The following is a 20,148-nucleotide window of genomic DNA, read 5'->3' as shown; positions in this document are numbered from 1 at the left end:
TGAGGTTCTTCCCAACCCTTCTTTTTCAAAACTGGGAAATTTGTTTTTAACTAACTCGAGTCTTCGTTGTTGTTCACCAGTTAGTGAGAGGACCCTTTCACATCGTTCTATTCCTAGAGATATTTCGGAAACAATATTTGGCGCTATTTGGAATTTTAGCCAAAAATCTATTCCAAGTATTATCTTTTGTGCCAAACCTGGCATTACGAAAAATGTTATTGTACTAATTCTATCTTCAAATTTAACGTCCAAGTCAATGGTACCGAAGACGATTTGTTTATTTCCGTCCGCCGTATGTACCGACGTAAAATGTTTGCGTAGCTGATGGTTTTTGCAAACGTCTTCAGCCAACGAAGAACCTAAACAAGAAACTTCAGCTCCGCTATCCAAGAGTGCCAATTGTTCAGTTCCCAGAATTTCAACTTTCGCATACGGCCTCAGGTCGGGTGATTTTTTGTGAATCGCACAAATAAAACCTTTAAGCCGCTTTCGCTGGCATTTGATGTTTTTCCAGAACTGGTTTAAACGCCTGGATGATCGATTTGTGTTAGCTAATGAGGTCCTATCAGGGTTGAAAATCTGCTTACGTTTTTGAATATAATTCCGGAGTCGCTCCTCATAAGGTAATATCTTATGTACAAACTCGTTGGTGTCCACAGAGTTGTCAGAATTGGTATAGGTTGTAGAACCGTCAGGTTGTTCTGACTTTGTTGGTCTTTTCAGTAAATGCTTTATTTGTTGTTCTTCGGATCTGAGCGAGGACTCATCTTTAAAGCCTCGCTCACCTTGGAGTTTTCCGGGCAGCAAGTTGCACATTTGGGTCTATAAACTCCAGGTGCACCACAGCCATAACAAAATACTGTCCTGTCTTCAATGCAGTCAAAGTATCGGTGCCCTTCGCTTCTACAATTCCAACAAATCAGTTTTGGTTTAGCTGGATATTTGGAAATTTCATCGATTTCATAAGGTGGGTTTTCTAAGGATTCGATCTCGCACTGAAGTTCATTGGCAAAACGCTGTCTCTGACTCACCATGGGCTTTGGGTTGGTGGATTTGGAAATTTCGTTTTCCAGGCTTTCGCTTTTTAAACATAATCTACGGAGTTCTGCTAAAGAGTAGATGGGTAAATACAACAACTGTTGCCGAACTCTCGGCCGTAAATTGTGTTGTAATATTTCGACGAGCTCTTGCTCTGGTAGAGGAGAACGTAAAGGTTCTGTCAATTTAAGTACGGCATTTCTAAAATCGTCAAAGTTTTCTGCTGGTCCCTGTTTTCTACTGCGAATAAGCTCTTTAATTTCAAAATCGCTTCGGTGTTGTTGAAAATTAGTACGTAACGCTTCACAGAGCGTAACCCAAGTAATTCTTTCGACTGAGCGCCGGTATCTCCAGTACCAGTCTTTTGCTTCATTCGTGAATAGACTTTGAACGTGCTCGCATAGGAGATTAAAATTCCCTCCAAGGGTATCTATAACCTGACATTCTATCCTATATATAAAACTATCGACAGACAACTTTCTCGAGCCATCAAATTTTATATCCCAGCTGGAAATCAAATGAGCTATCCTACTAGAATTTGGAACGCTAGACATGTCACTGAATCGGAATTGGTCAATCTGTCTGTTGAAATTTTGTTGGGGTGTATTTGGTAAATTCGGTATTTCTCTAGTCCACTGGGGTGATAAATTATTTGCCGGGGCGTTGTCAGTATTATCAACTCCCCTAGGGCTAACGTTTGTAGTAAGTTCAGGTGGTTGAACGTTTAGATTTAGCCGGCCTAACATATTATTTAAGCAGCTTTCTATTCTATTTTCTATAAGATTCGACACTCGATGATCCAAATCATCGAATATAGATGCCTGTCTTGCAGAAATAACTGCAGAAACGATGTTCCGTATACGATTATCTTCGTCATTACTTTGAGTATTAGCTGGATTTGCCGGGGGCATACAAGCATTCCCTTCATTCTGGTGGTCATTTGCTGACGCCGACAATCCAAAGTCTCTATTGTCTTGAGCTTTCTGTATGGCTGTAAGATTTCTTGTCTGCGCGCCCGTGTTCTTATCGATATCTTTGCTTGAACATTTTGCACGACACTGTGGGCATGTGCTGTTTCGTTTAAGGTAAGTTAGGAGACATATTCTGTGAAAACGGTGGGAACAAGCCGTAACTAAAATATCGTCTCGATCTAATAGACCTTCAGTGCATATTGGACACGAGTTTATTTGAGTAGGCGAATGCCCACTGCTATTTCGGTTAGCCATCTTGTATATAAAAAGTAAACAAGAAAAGTTCAGCAAAACCTTGCAAAAAAAATTACAAGATTTTTTTTGAAGCTTATAAGAATGTAAGACTTCTTTTCCTAATATAAAAGGTGAATACAAATTTCGTTTTTCTTATTCTAACCTCACATTAACATTCAAGATCATCTATGTCGTTTTGTTCATAATTATTGAACCATAAAAAGTACTCAGCTACTCAATTGCAAGAAAAAATGTTTCTCAAAAAAATATCTCAAAAAAAGAATTTTTTTTTTTTTGTTTTTTTTTTTTTTTTTTGTTCGATCACTCAAAAAAAATTAATGTAGCAAGCAAGAAGTTGTGGTCAATCTCTCCAGGTTGTGTGGTTGTTATTTTGGGTAAGGTGGTTCCAGGGTGGATAAAATAAGCATCAATAATCTGAGGCTTTTGAAAGAAAGTTTATCTGTTTAGGGATTAGAACTAATCTCCTATATAATGATATCTTGAAATTATTGGAGATAAGTGCTATACAAAAAAACAATTATTGGAAGCATCTCAAAATAGAAGTTAAGATATAGATTGAAATCATGTGTATGTAAAACATTAGTTGATTAGGCCATCGGTTAGCTAGAGGGCATAAAGCCTTACTACAACTAAAATTCCTTATAGCTTTACCAAAAAGAGTTCACATGAATATGAAGTCAAAAAAAAACTAAAAACTTTTGTATTGTTATTGATTGCACTAAACACTGTCATCAGCGGTCTATCCTGTGTGCATATAGCATGTAGGGATAGCAATTCCATTGAATTCGTTTTGCACAATCCAACAACTATAAAAAAAGTGGAAATTTAACTCTTTATAAACACTGGTTAGAACTACGGCATATAGCCAGATGTGTCTAATTTCCAGAAACAAATGTTATAATAAAAAGTTAACGAGCTAGACGGACAATTAAATATTCCAAGAGGGAATAAAAAAATGAGGCATTGTGTTATTGTGAGTAGAGTACGCAACTCATTAATCACACGTTTCGTGCCTCACGTTTTGGGCGCCATTTTGATCTGTTATGTGACCGTAGTCCAGCAGTCGTGAAGGAGCTTGCATCGCTTGTCTGCGGCTGCGGCGTGTGCACTCGCATGTAGGCCGGAGCTTCAGTCTGGGGGGGTTCCATAAACGCAACCACAAACCAAACTACCTTCACTTCGGTTTTGGCCCTAACAAGATGAATAATATTTTGCACACTATCAACTAACAAAGTGAAACCATCCAAAGACCAGTACTTACTTCTTCACCCACCACTACGATTCCTTACCCTTCTTGGCAGCGCAACTATGAATGTTTTGGCTGCTCTTCACCCTCCCTACCATGGCTCTGTTGTTGTGGTTGGAGCCCCAAAGCTCCCACACTACCTTTCGAGAAATGACCAAAGATTACGATTACATAGTCATATTATATTAATCTTTATTACAATTCAGGCCATTATAATTATCTATAGGTAAAGTTGAAATAAAAAAACTTTAAGTAACAAAGTAACAAATCCTTAGGAAAGTAGATAATTACTAACAATATTTTTTTGTGGGTTAAATTTTCTAAAGATCCTGACCTACCTCAACAGCTGATCTTACTCGCGGTCCTTGACCTACATTTTAAATAAAATTCTTTACATATATTTACAAATGAGAATGAGAGTAAAAAAAAAACTTGTTGAGAACTTATAGAGTTAAAATAAGGAATTAAGACGACTCATTTGTCTATATGTACATATGTATGTTCGTATGCATATACTTTCATTGGTCTTATTCAGAATTGTACACACAAAAATACATATGCTACTTTAAGCAAAAAAAATGTATTCAGAAAATATTTAAACGCATGTTAAATTAAGGTATGTTACATTAATCAAACTTACATCATGATTATTTTTTTTCTTTGTGCAAATCCATCAAAGCGTCGAAGGCCTCCTCGCTATGGTTGTTCTTGTTCTTCGCTTTCCGCAGCTATATAAACTTTATTAAATTAAGTACATATGTATACATATATTTATACATACATATCTGCATTTAAAATTTATATATACATATTACATATGCTGTTTTTGCAAACGAGCGATCGGATTAGATAGCAAAAACAATCAAAAACGTGTGCTTAAAAGCAAAGACCAACAATTGTATACATTTAGAAAAGGAAGGTTTAAATTTCTCTCATGGAATTTATGTTTTCTTTAATATTTCTTTCGTTTGTAACTTTTCTTGTTTTTGTAGTTAAAATTTATGAATTAAAATCATTGAGCGCGGGAATAGTAAGACACACTATAGGCGTTGAGTGAGGTTAGGGGGGTGGTTAACATGTGGTCTCACCACATGACCAAGTAATCAAGATGAAATACATTATTTCTAATTTTTAAACTATTTTACACATGACAATCCAATTTCGAATGCATGCATAGTATTATGACTATGCTAATTTCACAGTTCAACTTCAATTTTTAATTATTTTCTTTTCCCATAAAACCTACTTATTGTTGTCCTTTGGACATTTTTTTTTTTTTTCTAAGTTGCTAATAATTTACATGCATCAGCTTCTTTCTCGTCCATTTGCAAGTTGAGATATATATATGTATTCTTAAGTAAATATATATGTCAAATCTTGCATTGAAATAGTTATGTATAATCACATAATTAATAAAAAATGTTCTTTTAAATAGGTATTAAAATCTTAAGATTATGGCTTATCTTGAGATCCAGTATTTGGTTTCCTTTGCTTTAAATGTTTCCCAGATCCATTTGGCAGAGGACAAATGAAATTCGGAACTGCCACGTGGCAGTACCGCCAATAAGCCAGCGTTTCGTACGTCTTGCAATTGGAATTTAATATTGGTATGGCTTTCGGAAAATTGGTTGGAGAAACCTATGAAAAATTTAGGAAATTCATGAAAATAACTCCTAAGGGCACTCGCGAACTAATTAAACACTAGTAAAATTAAATAGGTATAAAAAAAATGTACACCGAATTCTTACCACGAGTCTGGGTTCGTTTTCTTTTTGCTTTAAAATCCCACGATGAGGTAAGCTGATTCTATATACATATGATATATATGTATATTAGATTGCACAAATTAAACTCTGGCACTTACAAAAGAACTTTGTAGGAAAACTTCTGCACTTACAAAAACTTTTTTTTTTTCGGAAACTTCTGCACTGCTTGGCTGGTCGATGTTGAAAGGAAGATCTACTTTTCGTGGACGTCAAATTAACCCAAGTACCGGCATATTAACATTATCGATATATATATATTTTTTTTTGTTTTTATCGGAAACCATATGATGCGAAATTCGATGTTTATATAGTACTCTAACGACAGTCATGGCCATATAAAATACTGCGATTTAAGAAATTTGAAATGAGGAGAGGATAACTTTGGCAATTTTCATATTGAAATTAATGTACGGTCGTACACACTACAACAACATAATAATTTTGTAAGTGCAAAAAAAGAAGAAAAAAAAACAGATAATAAGTGATTATCGTAACAATGTACTTTAAGGGCAACCCCTTATGATAATAACCAAAACAGAACTTTATATATATTTTTCTTTGCTAACAAAACATAAGCAAATTAATTTGAATACCTTGTTGTTAGAGAGTGTAGTTTATATTAGAATTTAGCTAATAATTCAATGATTTTTCAGAGAAAAGGTTTAAGGCATTAATAATGAGTATTGAATAAAAATTGTATTTATAATGGGAATGCTGACGTCGCCCTTTACTTAGAAGGCATAGGGTAAAGCAGGTAAGGGGCCACCGAAATTTAGGTGCGTCGGTGGCTATGGTTTTTGAGGGTGGGACAAATGCACCGGGCGTCGCAACAACACCCGCGGCGCCCCTCTGTATATTCGGCCTTTTTGTTGTTTTCCTTTTCAGCTTTTTTTATTTTATTTTTCAGCAGTTTTTTTTGATTTTTGATTTTAGAGTTAGTAACCGGTCATGTCCGGTTCGGTAATTTTCGTTGCGTTTAGTTTTTTTGAATTTCTTTTTGAATTTAAATTTTTGAATGTTAACGGTCTGTCCGTGGCATCCGGTTCGACCGGATGTCGTTTTAATTTGAATTATAAGCGTTTTGAGTCGGCTCTGCGCTTCTGTAGGTTTTTTTTGAATTTGACAGTTGAGTTTTTGAATAGGCATGATAGGAACTTTTTTCTGTTTATGGCGCAGGAACAGTAAGGTTGGCAAGGACCCGCCCGAGCCGACAATGACTAGCCACTGTGCACCACAACATCATGCCGACCGCCTTCCTTACTGCTTCCACCGAAAATGTGTATCCATAACAGATGGCGCCCAACGTGGCACCTGAGGCGCTGGTCTCAGTGGTCAGTTCGGGCAGCGTGTGAAGTTGACCATTCCACCAGTCCGAGGTGGGCAGCCACAGAAGCAGCCACCTGCGTTGCGGTGGAATGGTTGACGGATCAGGGTGTCCGGACTGATCATCGGGGGCAGTAGCGGAGGGTTCCACGAGACTTAACGTCAGTCCTCCGGATTTTCGGTTTTCACCCGGTGAGGCAGTGCTGAACGCACTTAGTTTTTTTTGTAGATTTGAGGGTTTTTATTTTCCCGGAATGTGGTCCGTTAGTCGGCTAGGAATAATTTTGTCCGCTAATTGGGATTTTTTTGCTTTTTTAATGTTAAATTTTTTTTCTGCCGAATTTGTGTCGTTGGCGTGAGTGCGTGTGTGTATGTGTTGAAAGAACCCCAGCTCATCCCACGTCCCAGGTGGTAGTTAATATACCACCTGGACTGTGACGGGTTGAGCGCACACAATGCACGGACGAACAAAAAATGGCTACTTTCCACCTGTTTCTTTCCGGGCGGGCCGAAGAATGGTACTGGCTTTTCACGAAACAAAACCCAAACGCGACTTATGCCTTTTTGTGCTACTCATTGAAAAGAGAGTTTGGGACTTTGAAAACTGACCACGAGATCATGATGGAGATCTCCATGCGTAAGCAAGAAGCAAGCGAGTGCTATGACGTGTTCCACACGGACATAATTTCCTTGAACGCGCGCTTAAGAGAACCCATGTCGGAGGTTCTACTGATTGACATTATAAAAAGGAACGTCAACAGTAGCCTTAAGCTGATGCTTTTCAACGCAGATGTAAGGACCCTCCATGATCTACGCGATGTAGCACGCAGAGGTGAACAAGTGCTGAAAGAAAGCAAGCTGTTGGGAGCCACTTACCCAGGACGGCATGTAAACGAAGCACGCGTGACAACCCCGGACATGAGGATGGAAGGCGAGGACGGCGAAATGGATCCGCAGATAGAGGCGCTGGAATATCGACGCAATAGGAGACCGGACTATTCGGGAATCCAATGCTGGAATTGCCAGGCAATGGGCCACTCTTATATATATTGTGAGGAACCCATTAAAAATCCTTTTTGTTTTAAATGTGGGTATAAGGGTGTATTTACTGCTAAATGCCCTAGGGACCATCGCAGGCAGTGATACCATTACCCGAGCGAGAAGGAGGGGAACCTCGTTCGGCTTCATAGCTCCCACACCAGCCGGTGCTCGAGGTGTCGTTCCGTGCACCGAACCAGAGGGTGAATCTCTGCATGGGGGTGATGAGCTTCCGAGGTGCAGTAGTACCCTGGCAGAAGAGCCCTGAGACGTGATAATAACTTACCCTGACAGTACGGACAATTCGAATAGTTCTGAATCCGAGAGTCAAACGTCCTCATCAGCGATGAGCGAACCGATCAGAATTCTGCAACGCCAGCATAAGGATGTGGCTTGCCAAACGCAATTTCCACCAAACCTAGAAGGAAGGGAACATAGGTATGAACAAATAAGACATACCATTTGCGAACAATACTCGGTATCGGACAATATTTTGAAGTGTAGGAAGAGATACCACAGGAGAGTACAGGAGCGTAGACTGCTTCAAGCCACCACGTTAACGCTTACAGTGGATGAAAGGCCTCTTGTAAAGGCTAAAATTAAAGATAGTTTTCTTTTAGGGCTGTTGGACTCGGGAGCCAACGTCTACATCTTAGGAAAAAATGGATTAGAATTCCTAGAGGATAACGGCTTCGAATATCAGCCCTTACATGCGTTCGTATATACCGCGGGCGGCAACAAGCAAAAAATTTTAGGCTCAGTATCTCTACCGGTTACCTTTAAAAATATCAGAAAGGTTATTCGTTTTTACCTTGTCCCTTCACTTCTCCAAGAAGCCTACTTCGGGGTAGATTTTTGGAGAGCATTTGCGTTAGCTCCCGAAATATTCCCAAGCGTAGAGTGCATAGAGATTAGACTTGAAAAGGAAGAGGAACTTAACCTCCATGAATTGTCACCAGACCGGAAATTAGAATTACAAAAGGTCATCGAGACGTTTCCTTCGTTTCGAAAAGTTAGGCCTAGGGCAAACTAAATTAGTGGAGCATCACATTGACACCGGTGATGCAGTTTCCATAAAAAGCAAACATTTCCCTCTTTCGCCACCGAGGCAAGCCGAAGCTTTTAGCGAACTAGACAGGTTACTCGAATTAGGAGTTATAGAAGAATCAAACTCCCCGTGGTGTAGTCCTGTAGTACTGGTCCGGAAACCAGGTAAAGTTAGGCTGTGCATAGATTCCAGGAAGGTCAACGCGGTGACTAAGAAAGACTCGTACCCCCTGCCTCATATCAACGGGTTATTGAGCAGACTGAAGGATACGCATTTTATTAGTGGCATTGATCTGAAGCACGCGTTCTTCCAGATCAAATTGACAGAGTCCTCCAAGGAAAAAACAGCATACGCAGTTCCGGGGAGGCCTCTGTACCACTTCAAGGTAATGCCATTTGGTCTGTGCAATGGACCGCAGACAAGGCAATCCCTTCGCGTCTGCGAGAGAACGTCTTTGTTTACCTGGACGACCTAATGGTATTTATTTTATATTTATTTATTTATTTACCAACGTAGTACAGAGTAAGACCAGATATAGTCGTTTAGGAGTACTTCAACTAGGTTATTAAACATAAAACAGTGTAAATATGTATATTCTAACTTAAATCTAAATAACAAATTTAGAATACATCTAACCTTAACGAAAGAAAAGATAGTCAAGATCAAAGTGGGAAAAGGGGAAAGAAAAGAGAAGCAGGTATCTTAAACACCCTTACAATGTTTTTGCATTGTTTTCATACAGATTTGAAGTACTTGAGTATTACATCCTTGTAGTTGAATCTATTTAGTCCAGCCTTCACATTATCTGGGATTGAATTCCATAATTTAACCGCGCTAATGAAAAATAGTCTAGATGAAGTTAAGTAATTGTGCGATGGTACGACCAGACTCTGATGTCTCAGTGATCTCACTGGTCTCAACCTTTCGAATAAGTAATTTGGTGTCTTCCACAATAATAATTTGTATATAAAGATACAATTCCTGGCGGCTAGATAATTTTCAAGGCTGCACCCAAGAATTTTCGTTCGCCAGGCAGATATGTGATCATATCTACCAATCCCGTAAACGTATCTCGTAGCATTGTTAAACGCTACAGCAACTTTGTTGTATGACATTGAGTCCATCTTACCATATACTGTATCGGCGTACGTTATAAGTGGCATAATTAACTGCAGCACAAGTTTTCGCCTGGTTTCAACGGGTGTGAATGGGGCCGAGACTCTTAACTTCCGTAATATGGCATAAATATTGGTAACTACCCTGTTGACATGGTCACTACAAGTAAGTTTACAGTTCACAATAAAACCTAGACTTTTTACTCTGTCAACAAATATAAGTGGACTAGTTCCAATATACAACGCAGGAAGGTCAATATTATATACAACACTATGGCATATAGGCAAGACGTAAGACTTGGATGCATTCAAACACAACGAATTTTCACTAGCCCAAAGAGAGATTGCAGACAGATCATTATTAATTTTGAAACATAAATCTTCAACAAGACCGATACGACTTGACAAATGTAACTGCATATCATCGGCATATGCATGAATATTGACATACTGGCACACATCAAAAATATCATTCACAAATAGACTAAACAGAAGTGGACCAAGGACCGACCCTTGCGGTACGCCAGCATACACAGGTTTAGACTGCGACAAAGAATTTCCTGATTTAACTTTCTGCGTTCTATCCTTAAGATAACTGGCAATAAGCTTGACTGAGCTATCCTCAAATCCGAAGTAATACTTCAGCTTCGTACATAGCAGCTCATGATTCACAGAATCAAATGCTTTGGAGAAATCTAGTAAACAAAGAAGTGTTAGGTCGCCAGTATCAAAACTAGTTCTTATATCATCCAATACTTTAACCATTGCTGTAGAGCAGCTGTGCTTTGGTCTGAAGCCAGATTGCAACGGACTGAGTAATTTATTTTGCTGGATAAAGTAAGAAATTTGTGCTACCATTAAATTTTCACATACCTTCGAAAATGTAGTCAGTATGCTGATAGGCCTATAATCACCTGCACACGTAGCATTAGTTTTTTTTGCAATAGGAAGAATAATTGCTTTCTTCCACATCGTGGTAAAACATGAAGAGGTGAAGCAGAAATTTATGATGTGAGTAAGCGGACCTAGTATAAACTCCATTACGATCTTAATAAATCTTAGAGAGATTCCATCCTCCACCAAAGCATTCGATTTTATACTTAATAAAGCCTTCAAAACATCAACCTCGCCAATTGTATCAAACTGAAATTTGTTATCAGGGCCGACATAGGAGGAGTAATCTTTTAGCAGGGCTGGAGCATTGACGTCATTGTTAGTGCTAACAAAAAAGTCATTTAGTTCATCCACATCTATTTCACACTTGGTAGTATCCTTGCCATGTATTTTAAACCTTTTTAAGTTTCTCCACAACTCCTTGGATGGAAGTGAGGGATCTAGCTTTGATTTACTATACCTACACTTTGCCTGCCTGATAATAGCTGTTGTTTCATTTCGCACTTCTTTGTATCGACACCAGGAAATATCTGTCCTAGTTTTACGCGACTTACCATAATATTTTTGACGTTTCTTAATAGCCGATCGAACTCTCGAATTGTACCAGGGACACGAACTGTTAATAACACTTGCACAACGAATAGGCACATGCACATTAAACAATCTGGTCAAGTTATAATTAAGAAAATCTAACTTGGTATCAACCGTGTCAAGAAACCAACAGTCAGTCCAATCAACACCACATATATCGGAGTACAACGCATTAACATTCAACGATTTAAAATCACGATACACAAACGTACAATCTAAATCACAACGGTTCATTTCAACATCTATAGTACAGAAAATCAAATCATGGTCAGAAACAAAGCATATTTGCTCAAATTTTAGGACGTGCCAGGGATCACAAGTTACAAAATAATCAAGAAACCCAGTCAGAATTATTATCAAATCTCGTCGGGTTAGCACTATTGCAAGCTGGTCAATTAGTTTACTACTGTAGGAATCATTAACAAGTAGGTTCACATTAAAATCACCACAAATCAAAATACGTTCATAATCAATTACAAATTCGGACAAATCAACAAAAAATGATTCTAATGAAAAAGTTTTTTTGGGTTGTAAAGACATATTACCATAATTTTATTTACTCCATCTGACAGTTCAGTGAAAATATATTCAGCATCACAGGAATTAGAAGTTTTTAGTAGTCTAGATTTGAGTGTTTTTTACAGTACACTGCAACTCCCCCTCCTTTTTTGTACCTACGATCATTCCGAAATAGATTGTACCCATTAATCGAAAAGTTGAGATCAGGAATTTCACTGCAGAACCATGTTTCAGAGACACAAATCACATCCACCGCAGAACCCTCAAAAACATACCTAACAAAATCGAGTTTGTCATGGCTAAGGCTACGATCATTAAAATGTACTGCATTGAAGCCATGATTTTGCTTACAAAAAATATCAATCAAAATTCTTTAATTTTCATTAGCGCCAGGGCGAGATTTATGGAATGACCCCATACACATAAAGCTGAACCAAAACAGAACGAACCAAAGGCAGGCAAGCAACACGCATGTGTGTACGAGAGACCAAGGCAAAAACAATGGAGGAATGACAAAATAAAGAAAGACAGACAATTAAACACATGATTGAAAAATAGAGAAAAAAACGGTAGTGACAGCAATTAAACATATGATAGGATGAGAGTGTAGGAGGACAGTAGATTGTTTGAAAAAGGAGATTAGAGAAAAAATAAAGAGAATATATAATATTAGATACACTTAACATTAATCATACATAATCAGGTATCTGCAGCAACAACACGCTCAATACTCTCGATATCAGTCACCTTGAAAGCTTTACAATTTGGACGTACACGAACATACACATATCCACGAACTGAGAAAGCAGCAACGAGCTTTTTCTCTCTTCTCAACTGCATTGCAAAATGTATTAGCTCACGATTGTTTTTGGTTAGGCACTCATGTATGTGTATTTTCCCGTCCGAATTTATTCCTACATCACGATGCATTAGTCGACGCTTATTCTCTTTGCAAAAACGGGCCACTGCTTTAAAGAGTGTAGATCGATCATCAGAAGAGCTCAGTCGTACAATGACAGATGCAGGTGTTTTGCTGTTGTTTTTGTTAGGCACACGAAACGCCGAGGAAATAGGCAATGCTGGCACCTTCAATGTTTGCACATTTTGTTAACAGTGCCTTTAATGCTTTCACCATCACTGACGGGGAGGCCATTAATTATTATGTCACTGGAGACAGATTTGTTTTGGGATTCATTTAACTCTTTTTTTAGTAGCACAATTTCCTTTCGCAGTTGTTCATTGCATTCAACCTGGGCTTCTGCTTTAACCACTCTTTCCCCCATTTTGCTCAGCGCCTTCTTTAGGTTTGACATTTCAGCCAGAAGCCGCTCTTCAGAACTTTTCAGACGATCTGCAATCTTTTCAATGATGGCCGTTCTCTGCATCTCCAATTTATCTTCAATAAGCTCAATCCAAGATGAAGGTAACGAGCTCTCTTTTAAACCAGATCTGCCGACTGCACTCGCGTTTTTGTTGGGAGTAAATACCACTTGGCGGGAAGCTCTAGTATCGGGCATCTTCGATAAATTTGTTGTTTGTGATATTGTTGTTGTTTGTTATATTGTTTGCAATTAGGAAAAATTAAATAATTATACACAAAAAGCAGAATAGCTTCGTGTCAAGTGATTGAGTAGAAACAATTAAACGATGAAAATCAATACGCAAAGCCCGCAAACGCCAAAAAAGCAAGTACAATGACAAAATATTTAACTAAATAGACGATAGCTGCAGCGCACCGAAAAACACGTCTACTCGCGTTGAAGACACATATCTTTTTCTATGCAGCACTAATTTTGAAGACCACCTGAAATTGCTAAGAAGTGGCCCAATGTTTGAGAGACGCAGGGCTGACAATAAACGTGAAAAAAGTAAATTTTGTCAGAAGGAAATACGCTACTTAGGGTACTTGATAGGCAGCGGGTGTTTGAAAGTGGATCCGGGAAAAATAGAAGCAATGCAAAACTTCCTGATCCCTAAATCCCCTCGGCAAGTGCGTAGGTTTGTGGGCATGGCGAATTGGTACAGGGCGTTTATTACCAATTTTGCTGACTTGGCAGGTCCCTTGACCGACTGTCTCCGTAAGTCATCAGGCCCGTTCAAGCTTACCCCTGAAGCTATAGAGGCCTTCGAAAAACTAAAAGTAGCTTTGAGTTTCGCTCCTGTCTTGGCCCAACCAGACTTTTCCAAGGAATTCGTAATACAATGCGAATCCTCCAAAATAGGTGTTGGCGGAGTGTTGTTCCAGGTCGATGACGAGGGCGCTGAGCATTCGATCGCGTTTGTGTCGAAAAAACTGAATAATGCTCAACGCAATTACACTGTAACCGAGCTGGAATGTCTCGCTGCCATAATCAGCGTGAAACGTTTCCGACCCTATGTGGAGGGATTACCGTTTCGTATTATCACGGACCACTCCAGTCTCAAGTGGTTAATGACACAAAAGGACTTGAGCGGGAGGTTGGCGAGGTGGTCGCTCTTACTGCAAAGATACGACTTTAAAATGGAACATCGTAAGGGCACCCTGAATGTAGTACCAGATGCGCTATCGCGGTTTGATGCCGATGAGTTGTCTTTCACTACCACACCCGGGGAAATAGATTTAGTCTCTCCCGAATTTAGCAGCAACGAATATTTAGACTTAATTCGGACCGTCACCGAAAATGTGGAATCGCTTCCGGATTTACGAGTGGTGGACGGGGTAATTTTCAAACGAGTTAAATTTCGTAAGGGAGTGGAAGGGGAAGAAGACTCGCTGTGGCGTTTGTGGTTGCCAAAAGGGTTGACTGGGAAGCAGTGAGATTAGCACATGACGCTAACCGGAGTTACCATGGCGGGTGGCAGAAAACCTTAGAACGTGTTAGGCAGAAGTACTTCTGGCCGCGGCAGGCAAAGGACGTCAGGGACTACGTCCAGCGTTGTGACACCTGCAAAGCTGTAAAACCCACTAGTCAGCAGTCGAGACCGCCTATAGAGAATACCTTTGCATCCGAGAGGCCATTTCAGCGATTATATTGCGATTTCCTAGGGCCATACCCGAGATCTAAGCGGCGAAATCAATTTCTCTTCATAGTACTAGACCATTTTTCAAAATACGTTTGGCTAAAGCCCATGCAGAGAGCCACCACTGTTAACGTTATAAATTACTTCGCTTCCGAAATTTTTCCAGCTGTAGGCGTCCCTCAATTTATTCACAGTGACAATGGCAAGCAGTTTATCTCGAAGGAAATGAACCAATTTTTTGCAAATTACGGGGTGACGCACGTGAGGACGGGGTTATATTCTCCCCACGCAAACGCATCCGAGCGCGTTAATAGAGAAATTGTTTCGAAGATTAGGATTTTCCTGAAAGATAAACCTGACCATACCGATTGGGATAAGCATATACCCGAGATTTTATCAGTATTGAGAAGTGATTTTCATACGGCGATTCAGTGTTCTCCATACTTTGCATTATATGGCCAAAATATGGTCCAACATGCCTCAACGTACAACATTTTAGAGAAACTCGGCAGCCTTCGGGAAGACCAGGTTACGGTAGGCAGAGCTGACAGGTTGACTAATATTCGTGAGCAGATCCGTAGAAATTTAGATCAGGCCAAGGATAGGGGAGTAACCACCTATAACAAGCGCTCTAGGCAAGTCAACTATAAGGAAGGTCAGGAAGTTTTTCGGAAAAACTTTGCCTTAAATAACTTCAAACAGGGCATTAACGCCAAATTCCTACCAAAATACCTGAAGTGTCGCGTGCTTCGAAAAATAGGCAATGCACTGTATGATCTCGAAGACCTAAACGGGAAATTGATAGGTCGCTTTTACGCTTCGGATATTCGTCCGCAATGAACCAGAAAGAACGTTTCTTTGCCAAATTACAATTTGACTTTTTTTATGTACCTACCAATTGGACCTCTTTTTTTGTCTGTGCGTTTTGGCGGTCGGGGACATCTCGTCCTTTCGGAGTTTGGACGAGTTCTCCAGATCAAAATGTCGACACCTTTTTTTTTGTTTTGCCTTTCTGTGGGGGCGATAACCACTAGAAATCATCTTTCGGAGTTTTGACGAATTCTCCATAACAAATGTCTAATTGCCGCAAATCCATTTTAAACTAGGAAACAGAAATAATTCCCAACTTGACTTTACCTTTTTTTTTTGATGGACCTATGTTGCCCGGCTACCTTCGTAGTAGGACTTTGATACTCTTATCTCAGGGGTGAGTCGTGCGCCACGTTGCTTGTCGTCGGAGGTCCCTGGCAGTGGCTTCCCACAGCGGATCCGGTTTCCTGTTCGCTTCATCGTCAGGTCTTCGAAGCGAAACAGGTTTGTTACGGTCTGCTGTTATGGTCTACGGTTACGGTCCACTTGGGAGCGTTTTCGTGCGAACACACCTAGTGACTGGTGATGGGGCGAAAGTTGCGATACAAAAGTATCGAAAACAAGAAAAAGACAGACCTGCGATCACTAGCGAAAATTGGAATGAGTTTCCGGGAAAAAGTGTGATTGGTTGCAACTAAAATTGTGGCGGCCTGGCGATAAAAAAAAAGGAGATCGTGTAACATCGGTTGACACAACTTCAATAACAAGGCGCCAACTGCTTTATTAACATTATTGCTACGTCAACTGCACATCCCCACTTATATTTAACGAATCGCCAAACACCCTAGCCGGCTGTGCACGTATTCAAACGAGCATTGTCGAAGAACCAAAAGACTGCAGCGAGGAATTACAGGCCCAACTACTAGAACAACAAACAAGTGGGAATAAACCGTATCACGGTGGTGTCGTGTTGACACAAGCGCAACGTATATAATATCAAGTGAAGTAGGTCGGCGTTTCACAGCCACACTTAGTGAGGAAAGTGTTAGTGATTCCGATACGGATTCGGACGGCACTGAGCTAAATGTTGATGAGAACCATTGCAATACGAAGATAAACCCCTTTCTCTACGTTATGAAGTACCCTACCACCTTCGGAAAAGCGTCCGACCACCAATTCCGCCTCCAGGGCCAGCAGTACGCTGCCGCGTAATACAACTAACGTCAAAATGGCCAAGTCATCCAGATCGTAAAGGCCAGCACGAAGCTTTATAGCCACCAGGTTCATTCGATTACCTCGGACCAGAGCGCAACAACCACCAACAGTACCAACACGGCGCGCCCAAGACCGCGCACCACAACCAACAACAGCGTCGGCTTCACCGGCAAAGTCAACTTCACCAGCGACAACACGCCGGCAGAGACCCATGGTACGTACTCTGTCGGCCATGTAAGTACCAGAAAGGTATAACTTTAGATATAATTACCCTACAAAAAATTCTGGTCACGAAACTTACCCACGCCCATGCAAATGTGACTAGGAATATAACCTATGACTGTATAATAACTAGTCAAACGGAGTGGAATGACGAGAGCATTTTTGCAGTGTAGTTAAAGGAACTTCCAAGTGGTACTTAGAGGGTTTTATACAGCCCGGGTAAACCATTCGACAAGGATCGATCTTTTTTCGTCAAAATTACGACATTTTTTAAGAATTATCAACATAGAAGATGAAAGGGTAGTTTAACTTATTATAGAAAAAAAAAGTTACACATAAATGATTTCCACTATTTAAGTTTAACTTGTATTAATTATCTAACCAAAAGAATTACTACATGAACACTTTTTTGAACATGTTTTGCAACTTGACAAGATATTAAAGAATGCAACAACAGTTTAATATGCAAAATTATTTACACAATTTAAAGGTTTGTTCACAAATAAACAGGCAGTTTTGTCTCAGTCAGGTTAAGCAGCAATTACCTGTTAGAACGCTCAAAACTAATTCAAACATACTCCGTTTATTTGTGAATGCATCTTACATACATTATATTGAACAAAACTCTTTAAATATAACTAAAATTGTATTCAGCAATTTACGAGTATAATTCCATTTACCTAATACCTACCTAAGCATTAGCTTTACAAAAAAAAAGCATACATCTTTTTTTTATCATTTTAATAATATATTTTGTCGCTTTAAAATGTTTGAAGTTAGCTCTATAAATTTTATTTATAATATGCCGTCTCTATCGCGTGAAACATTTTAGCGATTAATTTTTGGGAGCTCAACCATAAATTTAAAGAAATTTTTTTTTTGCGACAGCAGCCATTCGTCGATTATGCACGAATTGGCAAAAGGATTTTGGATTTAATTTTTTTCTTATATCTTACAGATGCAATATATATATATATATATATATATATACATATGAATCCCTATTGCGGGCAATATCTTTCGAACAACAAGACGAAAGTAATCTACGTGCACGTAATACATATTGCTATCGCAATTTCATCTTTATTGCTTTTGTAAACACTTTTCTTAGTACATATTAGATATTAGTATCATTATACTATGCGAATTATACCGAATTGAAATTTTGTTACACTCAAAAATAAGTTCCACTACAACAGCATAATAATTTTGTAAGTGCAAAAAAAGAAGAAAAAAAAAACAGATAATAAGTGATTATCTTAACAATGTACTTTAAGGGCAACCCCTTATGATAATAACCAAAACAGAACTTTATATATATTTTTCTTTGCTAACAAAACATAAGCAAATTAATTTGAATACCTTGTTGTTAGAGAGTGTAGTTTATATTAGAATTTAGCTAATAATTCAATGATTTTTCAGAGAAAAGGTTTAAGGCATTAATAATGAGTATTGAATAAAAATTGTATTTATAATGGGAATGCTGACGTCGCCCTTTATTTAGAAGGCATAGGGTAAAGCAGGTAAGGGGCCACCGAAATTTAGGTGCGTCGGTGGCTATGGTTTTTGAGGGTGGGACAAATGCACCGGGCGTCGCAACAACACCCGCGGCGCCCCTCTGTATATTCGGCCTTTTTGTTGTTTGCCTTTTCAGCTTTTTTTATTTTATTTTTCAGCAGTTTTTTTTTTTTGATTTTTGATTTTAGAGTTAGTAACCGGTCATGTCCGGTTCGGTAATTTTCGTTGCGTTTAGTTTTCTTGAATTTCTTTTTGAATTTAAATTTTTGAATGTTAACGGTCTGTCCGTGGCATCCGGTTCGACCGGATGTCGTTTTAATTTGAATTATAAGCGTTTTGAGTCGGCTCTGCGCTTCTGTCTGTTTTTTTTGAATTTGACAGTTAAATTTTTGAATAGGCATGATAGGAACTTTTTTCTGTTTATGGCGCAGGAACAGTAAGGTTGGCAAGGACCCGCCCGAGCCGACAATGACTAGCCACTGTGCACCACAACATCATGCCGACCGCCTTCCTTACTGCTTCCACCGAAAATGTGTATCCATAACAGATGGCGCCCAACGTGGCACCTGAGGCGCTGGTTGTTGTTGTTGTTGTTGTAGCGATTAGTTACTCCCCGAAGGCTTTGGGGAGTGTTATCGATGTGATGGTCCTTTGTCGGATACAGATCCGATACGCTCCGGTAACACAGCACCATTAAGGTGCTGGCCCGACCATCTCGGGAACGATTTATATGGCCACATTAAACCTTCAGGCCATCCCTCCCTCCCCACCCCCAAGTTCCATGAGGAGCGCTGGTCTCAGTGGTCAGTTCGGGCAGCGTGTGAAGTTGACCATTCCACCAGTCCGAGGTTAGCAGCCACAGAAGCAGCCACCTGCGTTGCGGTGGAATGGTTGATGGATCAGGGTGTCCGGACTGGTCATCGGGGGCAGTAGCGGAGGGTTCCACGAGACTTAAGGTCAGTCCTCCGGATTTTTGGTTTTCACCCGGTGAGGCAGTGCTGAACGCACTTAGTTTTTTTTGTAGATTTGGGGGTTTTTATTTTCCCGGAATGTGGTCCGTTAGTCCGCTAGGAATAATTTTGTCCGCTAATTGGGATTTTTTTGCTTTTTTAATGTTAAATTTTTTTTCTGCCGAATTTGTGTCGTTGGCGTGAGTGCGTGTGTGTATGTGTTGAAAGAACCCCAGCTCATCCCACGTCCCAGGTGGTAGTTAAAATACCACCTGGACTGTAACGGGTTGAGCTCGGATTCAAAGCGGCACCCTTTCCTGTCCCACCAGACTGGGGGAGCGGCTACGAAACCGCTCCACCCATTGCGCGGAGGCAGGAGGGGTGTCCGGTAAGAATGGACGGGCGGCCTCAACACCTCCAACCAGTCCCAGGGGCGAGCCCCTGGAGACTGCCCCTGCGTTGCGGCTGGGCGTGTTGAGACCGACCCGTGTGTGCCTGGAGGGGACCCTAGTGGCCGCAACCAGTCTCGGAGGGGGGCCTTAAGTTGCGCGCTAAGTAAAACCAAATTAAATTAAAATATAATAAAAATCTAAAGCAACAAAAAAAAAAAATATGAATTGTGCAACTTG

At 39.8% G+C, this 20,148-nt stretch overlaps 1 protein-coding gene and 1 long non-coding RNA gene across 6 annotated transcripts in view; one reads left to right on the top strand and one right to left on the bottom strand.

Annotated features, from left to right (window-relative positions):
- Positions 1-20,148, top strand: part of LOC137249849 (zinc finger protein 665-like) — a 396,955-nt gene that overhangs the window by 142,228 nt on the left and 234,579 nt on the right. The gene's annotated exons all lie outside the window — the stretch shown is intronic.
- LOC137249856 (uncharacterized) lies at positions 4,843-5,395 on the bottom strand. The gene is made up of 3 exons (XR_010952575.1): positions 5,375-5,395; positions 5,259-5,316; positions 4,843-5,148 (listed from the first exon to the last, which is right to left on the bottom strand). It is a non-coding gene; the product is annotated as an uncharacterized lncRNA (long non-coding RNA).

This window comes from Eurosta solidaginis, chromosome 4, assembly GCF_040869045.1.
Source record: "Eurosta solidaginis isolate ZX-2024a chromosome 4, ASM4086904v1, whole genome shotgun sequence".
Lineage (NCBI taxonomy): Eukaryota > Metazoa > Arthropoda > Insecta > Diptera > Tephritidae > Eurosta > Eurosta solidaginis.
Note: the sequence above shows the minus strand (reverse complement) of the source record. Positions and strands in the feature narration are given on the sequence as shown.